The sequence below is a fragment of the Anser anser genome, assembly GCF_964211835.1.
Source record: "Anser anser genome assembly, contig: SUPER_W_unloc_2, whole genome shotgun sequence".
Taxonomy (NCBI): domain Eukaryota; kingdom Metazoa; phylum Chordata; class Aves; order Anseriformes; family Anatidae; genus Anser; species Anser anser.
In genome coordinates, this window is record NW_028154230.1 from 332,851 (window position 1) to 354,805 (window position 21,955).

General features: G+C 43.1%; 1 protein-coding gene and 1 long non-coding RNA gene across 3 annotated transcripts in view; one reads left to right on the forward strand and one right to left on the reverse strand.

Annotated features, from left to right (window-relative positions):
* LOC310888846 (guanine nucleotide-binding protein G(q) subunit alpha-like) overlaps positions 1-21,955 on the reverse strand; it is a 185,032-nt gene that overhangs the window by 52,003 nt on the left and 111,074 nt on the right. The window lies entirely within an intron of this gene.
* Positions 6,736-12,980, forward strand: LOC310888850. The gene is made up of 2 exons (XR_014576216.1): positions 6,736-7,143; positions 9,767-12,980. It is a non-coding gene; the product is annotated as an uncharacterized lncRNA (long non-coding RNA).

A 21,955-nucleotide genomic window follows, 5' to 3' on the forward strand; every position in this document is an offset into this window, starting at 1 on the left:
TACCAATCATTAACAAGTCCTCATCAGGAACACTTGTTAATTTTGTCTCTCTGGATTGGTTCAGTTTTGGGCATTCATTCCTTCAATGCCCCTCCTCCTGACAAGATGTGCTCTGATTTAATCCCAATGAGTCAGATGGGCAAGGGGTAGATATTATATATTATATATATATTATCCCTTGTCCTCTTCCTCTGCTTCGATTTCCCATCAACCTGCCTCTTCCTCCTTTTTGAAATCCTTTACCACTTGATGATGTTTGGGTTTGAACCATAGCTGTTGCAAGCAAACTTTCCTGCATTTTTGCATTCTTCTGTTTCTCTTTTTGTCTTTTCTCCCTTTCTACTTCATCTCATCTCAATTAATTAGGAAATAGACATTCCTGAAACTCCATCTCCTCTCTGCAACTTCTAATGGATATCGGGGGCTGATTGTCCTATAAACAGCATATTAAATGTTACTTTATTTGCCTCAACAGGATTTAAGTCCATCCATTTCCTAGCTACTTCGCATAATCTTTCATAAAATGCTGACTGGTGCTCATCAGGACCCTGAGTTACTTGATATAATTTAGAAATATTCTTAGGCTTCAGTACCCATGCTTAATCCTGTAAGAAAGAGTGTTTTTGTGTTTTTGTAAAGAGATGTTACATTGTTTAGGAGGAAGGAATGTGGTATTGAGATATGCTTGCAGTGATAAGAAAGCTTACCAGACAACCTTGTAAAATGCAGACAACAAGACTCCTTAGTGCAATTAAGCGAAAATCACAGTGTCAACTCAAGTCAGATAAGGGAAGGAATATTGCCACCTCATAGAGTAAAAAGTCACAAGAAAATTGAAAAATAACAGGCTGGCAACTGAAAGCCATGTATTATCTGTGAAGCGTCGGATAGGTTGTGAATCTGGAGTACCCAGTCAATGGGGAAACAGGGGAGGGTCCCACTCATTGAGAGAGAAAGTATATAAACTGTGCTATGTAATTAAAAGGCACGCTCCTGCTTGCAGGACACCCGCCATTGCAATTGTGAATAAAAATGCTACTTCACTGAGATCCTCGCCTGAGCCTATGTTATTGGCCACAGAGTGTTTTCCACAATCCCATACAAAATTAACTGCTGATATGGTTTTACAAGCGTTTTACCTCCATCTATATTTGGATCCCAAGGAGGTTCTTGCTCTGGCATGAACCTCTCCAGCCCTTCCCTTACATTAATCTTCCTATTTTCCTCATTAGCCTTCTCTAACACCAACTGTCTCTCTTTCAACATTTAACAAAACCTGCATGTCTTCCAGTCAGGATTGTGATTAAGTACAGTCATTTGAAATGACCTTCTCAGGATTTTCTCTGTAGGACGCGGCTGACTCTTTCCAATTTATAATGGTACTTTTACAAAAAACATTAATCCCTGGGGTCATACTGCTTCCCGAAGTGGGGCCTGAAATGCTACCGGATTTTGTGCCCTCAATTCTCCCTGCAATTGGACTAAATCCTACCACTCCCCTAAAGTCTTCACTCCCTTGCCTTTCATCTACAATGCTTCCTCGATCTGAATCTCTTTCATTGGATACCAAAAGCTGTACATCCTCTTCCTCTTCACCTTGTTTCAAACACCTCTTTCCGATACTACATGCTGAGCAACACCTAGATAGATGCTTAATCTCTTTATCAGACATCATCATCATTACATTACCATCATTGATTAACAGTTTACATTTTTCCTAGTCTCATGATCATCCCATAAAGAAAAAAAAATCTAAATAAGGTGCTTAATTACCTATTTATCCCATTTGCCTGTTTTGACAAAATAACATCAGTTATAAAATAGTATTATAATGCAAAGTACCCAATCTCAGTCATTTTTCCCTATCATCTAATTTGTATTTAGTCCACCACTGCATGCAATATTGCTTCAGTTTTCCTTTATTTAGGGGATCCCCACCAAACTTATTCCAGTTCTTAGGGATGCATCCTAAAGGTGAACAAGGAGTTGGTTCTGAGGAAGGACTAGTCCCCATTTTACCACACGAAATGGTCTATACCCACAACTCTGGTCGCTGCCATCTATGTGTATGAAACTACTTAACAATATTACAACTGACCCACAACTTCATACACTCTGGATGTCACCATCTACATGCATGAAATTATTTATTACAAATGCTGGCCCAAACCAAAACTCTTTAACAAAGCCTCCTAACCCCCCTTTACAACCTTAACCAAAAATAATACCTCACCCACATTTGGCATTGCACCACTGAGTCGCTTACTGCTTCCGGACAGGGAGAGGATCCCGGGAGTCCCCGATCAAAATGGTCGGTGCACGCTGGAGTCCTGCAAATCCCTTCTCCCCACTGGCAGCCAGCAAGACGATCTGGGAAAGGCTCTAAGGCTGTCCCATCTGTGTCACCAAAAATTGTTGTCCAATAAAAAGTTTGGATTTGTTAGCCAGTGTGCAATAAGCCAATCCACACACTAGATTGAGATATTGTTTATTTCAGAGTTGCAGAAGTCTGGGTACCAGGTGGTTTCTCACAAAGCTGGCACACCTAAGGATTTTCTGCACCACTCTTTATACAGTTCCTTATCAATACATTTACATGTTTGTACAATCCCCTAGCCTCCGATTGGTTACATAATTAGCATAATGCTGACATGACAGAATCATTCTGCGCATCCTCAGAAAGGAATGGTCCCTTGTTGGGCTGGGGTGTCCCAGCCCAGGGGCATGATTTTTACTATTATAATGAGGATAGTTCACAGAGACATCACATTAGAATGCTCCTAATCTTTGTTTTTCAGCCAACTATTCATGACAGGTTGATTGATGATTGATTCAAAGACATAATTCAGAATGTTTCCCTCAAGAATGTCAACATAATTGTCTTCCTGGTTAGCAGTGCCTCAGTTAATCATCCTTTAGACATCTCCAAGGCCTGGGTCATCTTGCCTTTTCCTCAAAGTACATATTTTATTTCTTTCACACAAAACAGAGTTAACTATACACTGGTATCACCACCAAAAACATAGGTTTTATTTTTATTTTGTGACTTTATTTGGGAAAAAAGAAAGGTACGAGAAAGATCATTATATGTTATAGTGGTATTCATGAAAACAGGAGAATTTTAAGAGAATAAATTTGTAGGGGACCCGTTCATGCAATTGTCTTGTTGCATTCCTTTGGAAAGCCTCTACTGTAATATCTAATGTGCAAACCTAGTTACTGTACCTCTGCACCATGAGCACAGTGGACATATTACTAAGATATGCAGTAGTCCTGTTGGGAGGAATGGTTTAAAAACAAAAGACTGGTGAGGAGGATTGTAAATAGGCTCAAGTGACCTTGCAGCTGAGAATGCGCAGTCTGGAGAGCAGCAATGTAGAAAAACATTTAAATTATGTCTGCTGCTGTTTATGTTCTGTGTGCTTGGCAAGCAGCACATCTGTGCATAGATAAAATGGGTAGTGTTTGGTAGACTCAGAGGCACCCTATCAGATGCACTTGAGCTCCTGGCCTTGGTACAGAGATGATCAAAGAAGAACATTGAGGATCACAGCATGGTGGTAAAAACAGCGTGTGCATGAACCCTTGACAAAAACAGGTGAAACCAGCAGGCTGGTGATCTCCTAGCATGGACCCTGTTAGCATTTCCTGCATCCCTGCTTGCGTGCCTCCACCTGTGTGCTTCCTCTCAGGTGTTGCGCCAGGGATTCCCTCATTGGTGAGGTAACAAGAATAAATCTACTCTTTGCGTTTTAGCCGTGAGTCTGTGGTTGTTCCTGCTGCCTACCTGTGCTGACTCACACAAGCTCACATCTTTTTTTAGAAGGACAGTAATTTAAAGGGACATTAATAAATAGCAAAGTCTCATTTGTGTTACTGGAAACCATTTAAAGAGCAGATGGGATTTTTTCTCTCCTAACACAAATCACTGTTTTAATTAAGTTCTAGAAGCACTAATTTATCATTTAAAATTACATATCTTTTCGTCATACTCATTCATTTCTGCTCAAGTTCTGCTCTTACCCATGTACTAAATGGAAACAGTCTTATTCATTTCACCAGTAGCACCTTCTGAAGTTTATACAGAAGCCTTACATATCCTTATAGAGTCCTATTTCCTTCCCTAGATATCTGCACTTATGTAGTGGGTTTAAGTGGCAAGGTTTTGGTAGCAGGGGGGCCATAGGGGTGGCTTCTGTGAGAAGAATCCAGAAGCTGCCCCATGTGAGATAAGGGCCCCGCCACTGGCCAGAGCCGGGGCAATATGCGATATTCTTTGCACCTCTGTGAGAGCATATTTAAGACAAGGGAAAAAAAAATGCTGCGCCACACAGCAGCTGGGAGAGTGAGAGGAGGGAGAAACAGCCTTGCAGGCACCAAGGTCAGTGAAGAAGGAGGGGGAGAGGTGCTCCAGGCGCCGGAGCAGAAGTCCCCTGCGGCCTGTGGTAAGGACCATGGTGAAGCAGGCTGTCCCCCTGCAGCCCATGGAGTACCACGGTGGAGCAGGTTTCCATGCTGCAGCCCGTGGAGGAGACCACGGTGGAGCAGGTGGACCTGCACCGACAGAGGCTGCGGCCTGTGGAGGACCCCTGCCAGAGCAGATTCTGGGCCGGACCTGTAGCCCGTGGAGAGGAGACCACGCAGGAGCAGGTGACCTGGCAGGAGCTGCTGCCCGTGGGGGACCCAGGCTGGAGCAGTGTGCTCCTGATGGATGGACCCCGTGGTATGGACCCATATTTGGAGCAGTTCTTGAAGAGCTGCTGCCTGTGGGAAGCCCACGCAGGATCAGTTCAGCAAGGACTGCATCCCGTGGGAGGGACCCCACAGCACAGGGGACAAGAGTTACCAAGAAGGAGCGGCGGCGAAGAAGCGCTATAGACTGACCATAACCCCCATTCCCCCATTCCCCTGCGCTGCTTGGGGGGAGGAGGTGGAAGAAGGTGGATGGGGGGAAGGTGCTTTTGGTTTCTTTCCTTTGTTTCTCACTTCTCTAGCTTGTTAGTAATAGGTAACAGTCTGGATGAAAGAAAAAGGAGATAAATTTGCAAAAATAGTACTCTAGAATCAAACGGTATTAAATTTATTAATAACCTCACAAGAAGGAGTGTGCACTGTAATTAGTGCTAGTTGCTGTATATATCTAGATCAAATGGGACAAATTTGACTGATCTCAAAAATATTTGGGAAAAAAAAAAACACAACAAGATCCTACATAGAGTGGCTCAAGATGACACTTCCTGGGGATTTAGAAACATTTGGGAGAAACTAACTTCGTGGTTACCTGAATGGAATTGGCTCAAACAACTATTTGTTGGTATTACAATAATAATGGCATTGTATATCTGTCATCCCCCATGACATTCGAAGAATACTGCACCTTAATGTTGGAAAAACTCAAGAGTGGGGTATGTGAAAAACAACAGTAAGAGTAAGAAAAGAAGAGGGGGGAATTGTGAGAAACAAAGTTGTGTTTTTGCAATAGAAGGTGTTTTTGCAGTGGAGAATTCCACTAACCTTGTGTATTCAAAAATGATTGTGCAGCATAGCAGTGTGGAGTACGTTAAGCAGATAAGGGGAAGGTCCCACTGTCCCAAAATAAGGAGGGTAGCTAAGAAAAACAGGATGAGCAGTACGAAATCATCAAAAACAAAAATCACGGGCCCTCTAGTAATGAGAGAAGAAGGAAAAAAAAAGGAAAAGGTGAAATTAACGGTTTGTCAAATTAAATTGTACATATATGTTACAGTAATAAGTATCGAGTACTTTGTGAAGCTGTAGTACTCAGCCAATGAGGAAATAGGGGGGGAATTAAGCGTCGGGTAACAGGGAATATACATATACAATATATAACACCTGCAGTACACTGATGACATCATTGTGTGGGGTGACACTGCAGAAGAAGTTTTTGAGAAAGGGAAGAAAATAGTCCAAATCCTTCTGAATGCTGGATTTGCAATAAAACAAAATAAAGTCAAAGGACCTGCACGAGAGATCCAGTTTTTAGGAATAAAATGGCAAGATGGACGTCGTCAAATCCCAATGGATGTGATCAACAAAATAACAGCTATGTCTCCACCAACTAGCAAAAAAGAAACACAAACTTTCCTAGGTGTCGTGGGGTTTTGGAGAATGCACATTCCAAATTACAGTCTGATTGTAAACCCGCTCTACCAAGTAACCCATAATAAGAATCATTTTGAATGGGTCCCCGAGCAACGACAAGCCTTTGAACAAATTAAGCAGGAAATAGTTCATGCAGTAGCCCTTGGGCCAGTCCGAACAGGACCAGATGTAAAGAATGTGCTCTACACCGCAGCCGGGGAGAATGGTCCCACCTGGAGCCTCTGGCAGAAAGAACCTGGGGAACCTCGAGGTCGACCCCTGGGGTTTTGGAGTCGGGGATACAGAGGATCTGAGGCCCGCTACACTCCAACCGAAAAGGAGATATTGGCAGCATATGAAGGAGTTCGATCTGCTTTCGGAAGTGGTCGGTACTGAAGCGCAGCTCCTCCTGGCACCCCGACTGCCGGTACTGGGCTAGGTGTTCAAAGGAAGGACCCCCTCTACACATTATGCAACTGATGCTACATGGAGCAAGTGGGTTGCACTGATTACTCAGCAGGCTCGAATAGGAAACTCCAGTCACCCAGGAATCCTGGAAGTGATTGTGGACTGGCCAGAAGGCAAATATTTTGGGATATCACCAGAAGATGAGGTAGCCTGTGCTGAAGAAGCCGCACTGTATAAGAAGCTACCAGGGTGCCAAGGACCTGGGTGCACTTGGTGGGTAATGCTAAAGAATGGGGAGGTCCGGCGTGTACCTCAAGGGGATTTAATATTGGGTGAGAATAGCCCTTGAGTTGAATTGTATCATGTTAATTATTACCTAATACGGTATGTCATCACCATTGTGATTGCTATATGTTAATGTCCCATTAATGGTATCACAGTAACTGTCTGGCAGATAACAATGAATGAATGTTAATAGAATTGGACAAGCACAGCGGTATGATGGAACGAGAACAGGCTTCAACGTGTGACGATCCAACATCACACACCATCTCTTCTGCCCTGAAAGACTGCTGGGACAGATGGAGCCTGAAGTCAGTCACAGACTAAACTTAATGGACATTTTATATACATGTATGAAGGTGGTGATTAACTGGAATGTATTGGGAAGTGTGGGACCCGAGCATGACATAAATGGTTTGGAATAAGGGGTAGATATTTTCCTAGTTTCAGCTAGGATAGAGGTAATTTTCCTCCTAGTAGCTGGTAGGGTGCCCTGTTTGGGATTTAGGATGAGAATAATGTTGATAACACACTGATGTTTTAATTGTTGCAGAGCAGTGCTTGCACTAAGCCAAGGACTTTTCAGCTTTCGCTCTGTCCTGCCAGCGAGCAGGCTAGGGGTGCAGCAGGAGCTGGGAGGGGACAGACCCAGGACAGCTGACCCAAACTGGCCAAATTGGTATTCCATACCATCTGACGTCATGCTGAACAATTGAAATGAGGGGGTGGCAGGGGTGGGGGAACCGGCTGCTCGGGGATAGGCTGGGCATCGGTTAGTCAAGCAGGATTTGCATTTCATAAAACCATGCTGATTGAGTCTGATCACCTGGTTATCCTGCGTGTGCCAGAAGATGGCACTCAAGATGATCTGCTCCATGACCTTCCCTGGCACCGAGGTCAGACTGACAGGCCTGTAATTCCCCAGATCCTCCTTCCTGCCCTTCTTGTAGATGGGCGTCACATTCACCAACCTCCATTCAACTGGGACCTCCCTGGACAGCCAGGACTGCTGATAAATTATTGAAAGTGGCTTGTTGAGCACTTTGGCTAGCTCCTTCAGCACCCTTGGATGTACCCCATAGATTTGTGCATGTCCAAGTGGTATAGTAGGTCACTAACCATTTCCCCCTGGATTATAAGGGCTTCATTCTTCTCCCTGTCTCTGTCTTCCAGCTCAGTGGGCTGGGTACCCCAAGAATAATTGGTCTTACTAAGGCAGAGGCAAAGAAGGCATTAAGTACCTCAGCCTTTTCCTCATCCCTTGTCTCTATGTTTCCCCCCACATCCAATAAAGGATGGAGATTCCCTTTAGTCCTCCTTTTGTTGGTAATGTATTTATAGAAGTATTTTTTATTGTCTTTGACGGCAGCAGACATTAATTTCCAGTTGGGCTTTGGGCTTTCTAATTTTCTCCCTGCATAGCCCCACAACACTTTTGTAGTCCTCCTGAGTGGCCTGCCCCTTCTTCCAAAGGTCATAAATTCTCCTGAGTTCTTTCCTGAGTTCTAGACAAAGGTATCTCTTCACCCAGGCCAGTCTTCTCCCCTGCCAGCTCATCTTTCGGCACATTGCAATGGCCTGCTCCTGTGCCTTTAAGATTACCTTCTTGAAGAGTGTCCAGTCTTCCTACCAGCCCAGTCATAGAATGGTTTGAGTTGGAAGGGACCTTAAAGATCATCTAGTTCCAACCCCCCTGCCATGGGCAGGGATACCTTCCACAAGACCAGGTTGCTCAAAGCCCCATCAAGCCTGGCCTTAAACACTTCCAGGAATGGGGCATCCACAACTTCTCTGGGTAACTTCCAGTGCCTCACCACCCTCACCATGAAGAATTTCTTCCTAATAACTAATCTAAACATACCCTATTTAGTTTAAAACCATGACCCCTTGTCCTATCGGCACACTCCCTGATAGTCTCTCCCCATCTTTCATGTAGGCCCCCTTGAAGTATTGCAAGGCCGCTATAAGGTTTCCCTGGAGCCTTCTCTTCTCCAGGCTTCTCTTCCTCAGCCTATCTTCATAGGGGAGGTGCCCTAGCCCTCTGATCATCTTCGTGGCTTTCCTTGACCCGCTCTAACAGGTGCATGCCTTTGTTATGCTGGGGGCCCCAGAGCTGGACGCAGCACTCCAGGTAGAGTCTTATGAGAGCAGAGTAGAGGGGGAGAATCACCTCACACTTCTTTTGATGCAGACCAGGATACGATTGGCTTTCTAGTCTGTAAGCACACATTGTTAACTCATATTCAGTTTTTCGTCCACCAGTAACCCCCAAGTCCTTCTCCTCAGGGCTGCTCTCAATCCACTCATTGCCCAGCCTAAGGATTGCCCCGACCCAGGTGCAGGACCTTGCACTTAGCCTCGTTAACATTCACGAGGTTCACACAGGCCCACCTCTCAAGCCTGTCAAGGTCCCTCTGGGTGGCATCCCTTCCCTCCAGCATGTCAACTGCACCACTCAGCTTGGTGTCATCTGCAAGTAGTACTATACAGAAGAGAACTATTTAGAAGAGAATTCAAGAGAATTGAAAATATTCTTGTCTTTTTGAGTTTATTTCATGTGACAGATGCCCTAGATGACGTCCAGCAGGTTAATCTTCACTTTTCTAGATTGACTCTTGTGTAAAGTAGAACATGTAGTTTGGTTACATAGACTTTGTGTTCTTCTGAGAATTACAACCTCAATATAGATTTAACAGGATCATTATCTTATGCAATTTAGATAACTGATTTGTTAGAACAGTAACATTTTGCAGTTGACCAGCTTCAACTAGAGGGCATATGTTTTTTATCACTAATTAAATGAAATTCTATTGGAGTGTCAGACCAATTTAGGATATAACTTGTTTATGCTTTTTAAAAATACAGTTTAAATACAGTAGGTATAGAATGAAAATTGAACAATTCTATTAATTTTATAATGATTTATTAGTATAATGTAACTAATATTTCTGTTGTTCATTTTGTGTGGTTACAGATCATCCAATTCATCTCTCCATTTTAGACATTATTTTATGGAAGAAAGGATAGTAAGCAGGAAAAAAAACCAGCTCTTGCATGATCAACTTCTGGAATTTCATTCCATTTTTATTTTTTAATGGTTCCTACTGGAAAAAAAATACTATATAATAGTATTTATTAGTAAAAATGTTCCCTTCTCTTATGTGAGGATCACAGACTGAATCTTTCTTCTGTTTTCTGCTCCTAAGGTTCCCTCTTAAAGAAGCTCAAATTTTGAATTGACTATAAGAAAACTGACTTTCTCTTCTTAATTATTAGGACCACAACGGGATGCACAAGCAGCACGAGAGTTCATCTTGAAGATGTTTGTAGACCTGAATCCAGACAGTGACAAAATTATCTACTCCCACTTCACATGTGCTACAGACACAGAGAATATACGCTTCGTCTTTGCTGCTGTCAAGGATACAATCCTACAGTTAAACCTGAAGGAGTACAACCTGGTTTAATTGTGCCAAGGAGGCCCTGCAAAATCACCTTTACGTGACTGAAGATACAGAAGAGGGACTGTATTATCTGTGAAAACAATTTGCATAATACTAATTTATTGCTGAAATTATATTCACTCTGAACATCCACAGAGTTTGTAGTTAATATTATGTTTTTATTTAAACTATATGGAGAAAAAACAAAAGATGCTGAACTACATTCACAGCACATTTCCTTATCTTTTAGGCAAAGCCTCATGACTCAATGTGTTTTAAATTCTCAGTCATACTCTCACAAAGGATGTTTTTTTTTTTTTGATACTGAAGCAAAGTCAATCCGGTTTCCTCTTTCCCTGACCATTTCTCTCTCCTTCCTTCCCTTCCCGCTTTATGTTTTTAAAGGTATAATGGCCTTTTTCCCAGTTGCATTTCTTGGTAAAATATTTTCTATTGAGTGATTTGGTCAGGAAAAATGCTATCATCAATATTTAAAATATCAGTCATTCTAATTTTACAAAATGTACTTTTTCTGAAGGATCAAAAGTATTGATAGTATGATTTTTAAATTCTTGACATGGGTGTTTTCATTCTGTCTTCACTTCTGAGGCTGGAATATTGGGATTGCAAAATAGAAATACAGATGTGTATGGATGTAAAATTTAACCATGCTTTCACAGTTTAGAAAGATTCACAGAAGACAGTAATGAAATACCTAACACAAACCTAGGATGTACATGGAATATCACAGAATCTCTTTTTAATTGACATGTGCCGTTTTTTTCTCTTTTCTTTATTCACAAATGTCAAACAGAAATGTCATGAACACTACATTTTTCCCAGTAGCTACAGACTGAAACAGTGTGGGTTGTGTTTTTTTTTTCAGTTGTGTGGGTTTTTTTCTTAAGTTAGAGCTTTTCTAAATGTGTTTTTCCACATTAGAATTTTTTTTTATATATATAAAATTAATCTTGCCAAATCTGTCTTTTTATAAAACCGATATTTTGAAATATAAGATACTGAATGAAATACCAAAGTGATGGATTGGGAACTGACCTGATTGAGTCAACTGCCAAGTGATAAACAAACATAGTTTCAGTTCCTACAATCCCATTTTAGAAAGTGTTCCATTTTCTATTGCCAAAAACAACAGTGTGAATGAATATGATAATAGATACATGTGTATAAAAGACAGTTTAACTCCTTATGTCAGAGATGACATGAGATTGCATACAACGTGTTCCGTAATAATATCAAGGCATCTTTAGTTTTACAACATGAAATGCTTGTTCACTGGTTGCTTGTTCACTGAATCACAGACATTTGATAGGCTTAATATAAAAGCCTTGATATTCTTTAGAAAGAGCTATGAATATAAATGAAACATTGAGAAAATCGCTCTAGAAATTTAAACGTGCCATTTTTTAACAACAAAAATGCAGCACTCATTGATGAGTCTTTATTCTACAGCTTAAGTTGAAAGAAGGTGTTTTTTGACCAGGTGCATTATTGCTGGCAAGCTACAGAGAACTCAGATATGTAATTGGATTGTCTGCAATGCCAAGTAACTGCAAGCCACTTAACACAGAAATTGCTGCCTCTCAGCAGCGTAGGGGAAGTGGAAAAAAGAATGGCTTATTAGTTGAGTAACGAAGTTAACAATAAAGACTAATGAATTGTTTTTCATCCTTAACCCTCCCAGCTCCATAACAACAATAATAAGAACAGCTGATACTTTTTTCTCCCTTATAAAACATCTTATAATTAAAATCTGGTTGTACATACATACATATATATATATGGCAGCATCCATATTATCTTTGTAATTATTAATTTTTGGCAAATTGAATGTGCTGTGTTGATATGTATCTATGTAGTTGTACTGTATGTCATAGCTAATTCACATTTTAAATAATGCTATTTTATTTACTTTTTAAGAGAAAAGAATGTAAATTTTGTCAGTTTATTTCTGACTGGGGACTTGTTTTTATTTAAATATATATATATATATATAAAGTACAGAGCAGTACTAGCATCGTACTGTATAAAATTATTTGTACATTCCCGAGTAGAAATAAATTGTATACATGCAAAGGACATTCACATTCAAAACAATGCTTAAATCTTGTGAGGGCTTTATACAAATGTAGAAACCAGTTTTGTTAGAAGAACATATGCCATTATATCTAGGATTGGAAAATAAGCTCTCAAATATGAATTTGTATTTGGCAGATTCAGCTTTGATTAATTTTACCTTTCTAGTGGCCTTTATTAGAAAAGTTAATTTAGAGACATTTCAAATCAGTGAACATAAGTACTAATGGGCATATGCTATTTCCCTAAAAATAATCATGAAAAAATACAGAACATCAGATCAATTAAACATTATTTCAGAAATTACAGAAACCTTGGATCTAGCAACAAAAAACTCATTAGCGTTAACAATTTTAAGGAGTTAAAAATTTTATTTAATAAAGCTAAAGCAGGTAGTTGTATGTTATAAAAAGTGACACTGACATTCTAAATAGGTGATCAGAGTAGTTAATGTTGTTATATATGGCATTATAAAACTGGTCCTGATCTTGCTTAAAAACATAAAGCTTCTGTGTCTACTGTTAACTATGGAGTGCATGATAATATCCCTTCTTTTAACCTGGGAATATATTGGCCACCCTGGATTTCTGGATTTAGTGATATAAATAGAACTGTAGGAAAAAAAAAAAGCGAAAAAAAAAAAAAAAGCAAGTGGTGTCTTATGAAGGTTTGGTGTTTTTTTGTTTGTTTTGTTGTGGGGTATTGGGGAAGGGGAATGGGGTTTTTTGTTTTGTATAAAAAATAAAAGTTTTCTCATGCATTATACTTATATTGTAATTGCAACATTCAAGAGGTTGTGCCACTGGGCTACTTCTGGTATATTTTAAGTGAGCAAACCTGTGGCAATGATTAGATCATTTGAGCATATTCTGAAAAAAATATATATTCAGCATGCTAATGCAAGCTTTATATGAATCACCTAACAGCACTGCAGTGTGACAGTTTTTGCAAAAACGTTTCCTTTTTAAATGACATAGCTGTTCCCACTTGCAATATATTCCGTTGTTGTTTTAATTGGTGGTTTCCAGTATGGGTTATAGCGCTTGAGCCCAGAAGTTTGTGCCTCTAACATGAAACTGAAGGCAAACACAAGACACAAACCCTTTTACTTTATGTGATATGTGATTTCATTGAATGTCTTAAATGGGGTAGGAGGGAAGGAAAACATCTTGGGAACCTGAGTATTTTAGGTGTTCGCTAGCACAAGAAAGCTGTAATATGCGTTTTACAAAACCTTAAATTTGCTTTTTCACTAAGTAACTGGCACTGTAATGACATATATAGGATGATGCAGCTATAAGGGCAGTTTACTTCTTATCATTTAGACTCTTTTGATTGTCAAAGTATATGAAATGTCATTTTTAATTATACTGCCACATGATTGTGAAACATTTTTTTTAAGTTTGAAAGTTGAGAAGAGACTTTATGCTGGCTATCAGTCAGAACTGACTGCATGATTTGCAAAAACTTTAAATGGGAGGAAACGGGCTGCATATGAAGACATTGCTAGACTCCCAGCCTTTGGTTATAAAATGCAAAAGATTTTCAGATTTCTCAGACTACTGTCCCTTCCCTAGTTATGCATTCTTCACAAAACAATGAAATAACAAGAGAAAACATGAAACCAACATGAAAAAATAAAATTTATCCAAATTATTTTATGTGCTGCTGTTCCTGGAGTGCTGTTCATGGTTACTGCATATTAGTCTATTAATAAACTAATGAAGTGCGCACAGTATATTAACAAGACCTACAAATGACCTACCTCTAGTTAAGAAACCAATAAAGTAAATATGTTTTGGAGAAAATCTCTTAGAAAATTAAAATGGCATGTTGTTAATTATTAATGACTATTTTAGACATTCACGCTTTTGTAAATACAGTCCTTTTGAGATAAACACCTAAGGTCATCTGTCCCTGTCCAATTTGTTAGTTTAGTAGAGATCTTGCAAAACCATATGTTTTGGTTTAATAAGAAGAAGCACCGATATCTCCTCTTTTTTTTGGCTTTTATTTACCCGTAATATTTTGAGTTGTATCAATCAAAGCAAACATTTCCATGTAATCAGTAATCTATTGAGGGTCATTATCTAACTAGTTAAATGTTTATTACTGTAACTTTCACTCAATCTTTTTCACAGTAGCCATGCTGCAGGAAAGAAAGGAACAGAGGAATTATTTGGGCAAAGTTAATGTTGAAGACAGTGTCAAAAATACAAGAGAATTCAGCCAGATCAATCTTACTGTAAAGCCGTTGTTTATTATTTCTCTCAAAAGATTGTCTAAGCTGAAGTCTATTTCTGGATTCCTCATTTACCATACTGAAGAAAATCCTTATTTGGCCATTATATTTGTGGGGGTTATGAGAGACATTTTTAAACTTGCAGTGTTTTAAAAAAAATAAAGATATTTGCTATTCTTAAAGTGTCATTTAATCGCAAGCACTGTCTACTGTTTGGGGAACCAAAATAGAGTGTAGTGTTTGGTTTTGTTTTGGTTTTGTTTTTGTTTTTTGAAAAAAAAAATATGTATAAAACTGTTCTTTAAAATCTTGCTCTTTAAAAATACAGTATTTTTGGCCATAAATTTGTACTATTACTATCTTAGTTCTTTGACATATTTCTGAAATATCTTTGGCCTTAATGTTCTCCCAAAATGTTTCTTATTATGATAAATATTAGATAGATGTATTATTCCAATGACTACTTTTTTTAAAAAAATTATACATGCTCCCTCCTCATTGTCCAAATATTAAAATTTCCTGATGTCCTGGTTTCGGCTAGGATAGAGGTAATTTTCCTCCTAGTAGCTGGTACGGTGCTGTGTTTTAGATTTAGGATGAGAATAATGTTGATAACATGCTGATGTTTTAATTGTTGCAGAGCAGTGCTTACACTAAGCCAAGGACTTTTCAGCTTCCCACTCTGTCCTGCCATTGAGCAGGCTGGGTGTGCATCAGGATCTGGGAGGGGACAGGCCCAGGACAGCTGACCCAAACTGGCCAAATTGGTATTCCATACCATATGACATCATGCTGAACAATTAATATGGGGCTGGCTGGGGTGGGGGAACGGGCTGCTCGGGGATAGGCTGGGCATCGGTCAGCGGGTGGTGAGCAACTCCATTGTGCATCTCTTGCTTTGTACATATTATTAGTAGTAGTACTATTATCATTATTATTATTATTTTCCTTTCATTTCTGTCCTAATAAACAGTCTTTATCTCAACCCACAGGCTTTCATTTTTTTCTGATTCTCTCCCCCATCCCAGAAAGTGAGAGGGGAGGGTGAGCGAACAGCTGTGTGGTGCTTGGCTGCCGGCTGGGTTAAACCACAACAGTTGCTGAAAATCAGACTGAAAGCTTTGCCTCCGTGAGCAACACAAAATTCCTTTTGTGGTGGTAAAATTTTTAATATTTAAGATTTGTGAGATCTAGTTAAGAAGTTTATTCTAACAAAAAGAACATTCCTTTCAACGAAAAGCTAAGTCTGATTGTTTTCAACCCCAACTTCTGACTTAAGATAATACTGGGCATGCTACTCCTACAGGCTACATCAAGAGCCACCTCTCCATATTTTCAGTTGTGATAGTTAAGAAGCTACTTAAGGAGTCCATATCTACCAGGTATGTATACTTGGCCTAACACATAAATGATTTTCTGGATTTATCCCATCCAAGAATGCACACCTGACTTTGTTAACATTAGAATGATTTTCCCCACCTCTTTCATTTATTTGAAACAGTATATAAGTGGGATCTTGTAGTGGGTTTACGTGGCAAGGTTTTGGTAGCAGGGGGGCCATAGGGGTGGCTTCTGTGAGAAGAGTCCAGAAGCTGCCCCATGTCAGATAAGGGCCCCGCCACTGGCCAGAGCCGGGGCAATATGCGATATTCTTTGCACCTCGGTGAGAGCATATTTAAGACAAGGGAAAAAAAAAAATCTGCTGGGGAACAGCAGATGGGAGAGAGAGAGGAGGGAGAAACAGCCTTGCAGGCGCAAGTGAAGAAGTCAGTGAAGAAGGAGGGGGAGAGGTGCTCCAGGTTCCAGAGCTGATGTTCCCCTGTGGCCTGTGGTAAGGACCATGGTGAAGCAGGCTGTCCCCCTGCAGCCCATGGAGTACCACAGTGGAGCAGGTTTCCATCCTGCAGCCCGTGGAGGAGACCACGGTGGAGCAGGTGGACCTGCACCGACAGAGGCTGCGGCCTGTGGAGGACCACCCCAGAGCAGATTCTGGGCCGGACCTGTAGCCCGTGGAGAGGAGACCACGCAGGAGCAGGTGACCTGGCAGAAGCTGCTGCCCGTGGGGGACCCAGGCTGGAGCAGTTGGCTCCTGACAGATGGACCCCATGGTACAGACCCATATTTGGAGCAGTTCTTCAAGAGCTGCTGCCTGTGGGAAGCCCACACAGGATCAGTTCGGGAAGGACTGCATCCCATGGGAGGGACCCCACACGGAGGAGGGGAAGAGAGATGTCCTGGTTCCAGTTAGGACAGAGTTAATTTTTCCTCATAGTAGCTGGTAGGGTGCTATGTTTTGGATTAGGATGAGAAGAGCGCTGATAACATGCTGATGTTTTAATTGTTGCAGAGCAGTGTTTACACCAGGCCAAGGACTTTTCAGCTTCTCGCTCTGTCCTGCCAGCGAGCAGGCTAGGGGTGCAGCAGGAGCTGGGAGGGGACAGACCCAGGACAGCTGACCCAAACTGGCCAAAGGGGTATTCCATACCATCTGACGTCATGCTAAACAATATATAGGGGTGGCTAGCCGGGGTGGGGGGCCGGCTGCTCGGGGATAGGCTGGACATCGGTCAGCGGGTGGTGAGCAATTGCACTGTGCATCACTTGTTTCTTACACATTATTATTATTAATACTATTATCATTATCACTATTATTATTATTATTGTTATTATTATATTCCTGTCTTAATAAACTGTCTTTATCTCAACTCACAGGCTTCACTTTCCCGTTTCTCTCCCCCATCCCAGAGAGGGAGGGGGAAAGGGTGAGCGAATGACTCCGTGGTGCTTAGCTGCCAGCCCGGTTAAACCACAACAGTCCTTTTGGAGCCCAACGTGGGGCTCGAAGGGTTGAGATATCGACAGATTTGACCAGAGGGTGTTAAACTAAAATTGGTATAAGTATTGGACCTGCTTAATAGTTGCTAGTCACAATGTTGATTGCCTTGATCTCAAGTCTGCTGTGCCTGTTTTCCAAACTGAGTTTTATAGCACGTTACTTTCTGTATGTGCTCCCTGTCGCGCTGTTTATCCTTTCTGGGCCCTGGTTTAAGATTGTTATGGTACTGTGCGGTGTAACAATGGCTTATGAAATGATGAAATATCTGGTCACGACTCTAACCTGGTATTTGTACTCAGCACTGACGTCGACTCTATACTTTGGAAACCATATCTTGGAAACTATTAGCAATTACACCTATTGCCTGTTTTTGTTAGGGAGCCAATCTGTGAAGGGGACAGGGGAAGACATGTTTCCCTACCTGTTCACTCTCCCTTTCTCCTTCACCACCCTCTTATCCCCCGAGCTAGTTACGGTGGTTCTCCGAGATGTTGAATATCCTTGGGATACTCAGACCAGCCTGCTCTTGTTGTTATGTCTCCTGAATGCGCTTCAGATTTTGTGGAGGGTTAAACAACTACTTAGGAATCTCATCCGGAGATCTGTCTTGAGGCGGGATAGTTGCGAGTGGCAGGGAGTGTGGGAGGATATGGGCAGGTTTCTAGAGCAGTGGTCACCTCCAGTGTTTTGGACATTCACCCCTGAACAACTGCAAAATCCTAAAAAGCTGGCAGAATGCTTGAAAAAAAGGTGTCATGACTCTGGCAGTTCCAAAGTGACACAAATCACTGTAGCGTGCTGGGGTCTGGCTTGTGCCTATCGAGCTGCAATTGATGCTACTATCAACCTAGCTCCAGCCCCTGCAGCCGCTCCAGCTCCAGCTCCTGCAGCCGCTCCAGCTCCTGCAGCCGTTCCAGTTCCAGCTCCTGCAGCCGCTCCAGCTCCTGCAGCCGCTCCAGCTCCAGCTCCTGCAGCCGCTCCAGCTCCTGCAGCCGCTCCAGCTCCAGCTCCTGCAGCCGCTCCAGATCCTGCAGCCGCTCCAGCTCCAGCTCCTGCAGCCGCTCCAGTTCCAGCTCCTGCAGCCGCTCCAGATCCTGCAGCCGCTCCAGTTCCAGCTCCTGCAGCCGCTCCAGCTACTGCAGCTGTTCCAGCTCCAGCTCCTGCAACCGCTCCAGGTCCTGCAGCCGCTCCAGTTCCAGCTCCTGCATCCGCTATAGGTCCTGCAGCTGCTCCAGCTCCAGCTCCCGCAGCCACTCCAGCCCCTGCAGCAGCTCCAGCTCCTGCAGCTGCTCCCACTCCTGTGGCTGGGTCAGAGAAACGAGCTGTAGCAGTGCAAGTTGACCCCACAGAGGGTATTCCAACCCCTGTGGCAGACCCTGTGGCTGGGTCAGAGAAACGAGCTGTAGCAGTGCAAGTTGCCCCTGTAGACAAGGTGAAAAAATGGTATAGAGACTCAGGTCGTTTAGAACGCAGACGGTCTTCTGCTAAGTCTGGGCATAGTGAAGACGAGGCTGGGCCATCAAAGGTGCAGGAGGATGAAGAAGAGGATGTCAAAAAATCAACAGTAACTACCCGGACTCTATACCAGCGTGAGCTACGAGATGTGCGAAAAGATTTTGGTCGCTGTATAGGTGAGCAGCTTGTCACCTGGCTGCTCCGGTGCTGGGACACCGGAGCCAATTGTGTGGAATTAGAGGGCAAGGAAGCCAGGCGGCTGGGATCCCTTGCTAGGGACGCATGTATTGACAAAGCAATTGGAGATGAAACACGATCTCGCAGCCTCTGGAGGCGTCTCCTGTCAGCTGTGCAGGAAAGGTATCCCTTCAAGGAAGAACTTGTATGTCTACCAGGCAAATGGACCACCATGGAGAAGGGAATTCAGTACCTGAGGGAATTGGCCGTACGGGAAGTAATATATAAGGACCTAGACGATGCACAAACATCCACAGATCCAGATGAAGCCCGGTGTACACCACCTATGTGGCGGAAGTTTGTACAGAGTGCACCATCATCATATGCCAGCTCATTGGCAATACTAACCTGGAAAGAGGAGGAGAATCCCACAGTGGATGAAGTGACTAAAATACTCCGGCAGTACGAAGGAAATCTCTCCTCTTCCCTACAGGCCTGTGTCTCGGCTGTGGAGAAACTCTCTGAAGAGGTCCACCAACTTAAAGAGAATTTATCTTCCCCTCCACCTGAACGAACCAGTGTCCACCAACTAAAAGAGAATACTTTGGAGAAACTTTCTGAAAAGATCCACCAACGTGAAGAAAGATTATTTTCCTCCCCACCTGTACAAACCAGTGTCTCAGCTATTAGGGGTAAACGTTCATCTATACAAGGAAGACAATATGGTGGGCACACACACCGCGCCACCCTGTGGTTTTACCTACGTGACCATGGAGAGGACATGAGAAAATGGGATGGAAAATCTACTGCGACCCTAGAGGCACGGGTACGTGAATTGCAAAGGAAAACAAGTGGGAAAAAGGAATTCTCTGAAAAGTTTGCTGCTCCAACTTCCAGCAGGCAGTCCTTTAGACACAGAAACGAAGATTCTGACCAGGACTAGAGGGGCCCTGCCTCCAGCCAGGGGGAGGAAAGGGACAATCGAGTTTATTGGACTGTGTGGATTCGATGGCCTGGCACGTCAGACCCACAGAAGTATAAGTGGTGAATGGAGTCAAATCTGGTTGGAGGCTGGTCACTAGTGGAGTCCCCCAGGGCTCGGTACTGGGGCCGGTCCTCTTTAATATCTTTATCGATGATCTGGATGAGGGCGTCCAGTGCACCCTCAGTAAGTTTGCAGATGACACCAAGCTAAGTGCGTGTGTCGATCTGCTCGAGGGTAGGAAGGCTCTGCAGGAGGATCTGGATAGGCTGGAGCGATGGGCTGAGGTCAACTGTATGAAGTTCAACAAGGCCAAGTGCCGGGTCCTGCACCTGGGGCGCAACAACCCCATGCAGAGCTACAGGCTGGGAGATGAGTGGCTGGAAAGCTGCCTGGCCGAGAAGGACCTGGGAGTATTGGTTGATAGTTGGCTGAATATGAGCCAGCAGTGTGCTCAGGTGGCCAAGAAGGCGAACAGCATCCTGGACTGTATAAGAAGCACTGTGGCCAGCAGGTCTAGGGAAGTGATTGTGCCCCTGTACTCAGCTCTGGTGAGGCTGCACCTTGAGTACTGTGTTCAGTTTTGGGCCCCTCGCTACAGGAAGGACATGGACGTGCTCAAGAGAGTCCAGAGAAGGGCGACCAAGCTGGTGAGCGGTCTGGAGAACAAGTCTTACGAGGAGCGGCTGAGGGAGCTGGGCTTGTTCAGCCTGGAGAAGAGGAGGCTCAGGGGCGACCTTATCGCTCTCTACAGTTACCTTAAAGGAGGCTGTAGAGAGGTGGGGGTTGGTCTGTTCTCCCACGTGCCTGGTGACAGTACGAGGGGGAATGGGCGAAAGTTGCGACAGGGGAGTTTTAGGTTGGATGTTAGGAAGTACTTCTTTACCGAAAGGGTTATTAAGCACTGGAATGGGCTGCCCAGGGAGGTGGTGGAGTCACCATCCCTGGAGGTCTTTAAAAGACGTTTAGATGTAGAGCTTAGCGATATGGTTTAGTGGAGTACATAGTGTTAGGTCGGAGGTTGGACTCGATGATCTTGAGGTCTCTTCCAACCTAGAAATCTGTGATACTGTGATACTGTGATAAGGCTTTAGTAGACACCGGTGCACAATGTACTCTAATGCCATCAAGCTATAAAGAGCCAGAGCCCATCTGTATTTATGGTGTGACGGGGGGATCCCAGCAGTTAACTGTATTGGAGGCTGAAGTGAGTCTAACCGGTAATGAGTGGCAAAAGCACCGTATTGTGACTGGCCCGGATGCTCCGTGCATCCTTGGCATAGACTATCTTAGAAGAGGATATTTCAAGGACCCAAAAGGGTTCCGCTGGGCTTTTGGCATAGCTGCCTTAGAGACAGAGGACATTAAACAGTTGTCTACCTTGCCTGGTCTCTCACAGGACCCTTCTGTTGTGGGGTTGCTGAGGGTTGAAGAACAGCAAGTGCCGATCGCTACCACAACTGTGCACCGGCGGCAATATCGCACCAACCGAGACTCCCTGATTCCCATCCATAAGCTAATTCGTCAACTGGAGAGCCAAGGAGTGATCAGCAAGACTCATTCACCTTTCAATAGTCCCATATGGCCAGTGCGAAAGTCTAATGGTGAGTGGAGACTAACAGTGGACTATCGTGGCCTGAACGAAGTCACGCCACCACTGAGTGCTGCAGTGCCGGACATGCTAGAACTCCAGTATGAACTGGAATCAAAGGCAGCCAAGTGGTATGCCACAACTGATATTGCCAAGGCATTTTTCTCCATCCCTCTAGCAGCAGAGTGCAGGCCACAGTTTGCTTTAACTTGGAGGGGAGTCCAATACACCTGGAATCAGTTGCCCCAGGGGTGGAAACACAGCCCTACCATTTGCCATGTACTGATCCAGTCTGCGCTGGAACAGGGGGAAGCTCCTGAACACCTGCAGTACATCAATGACA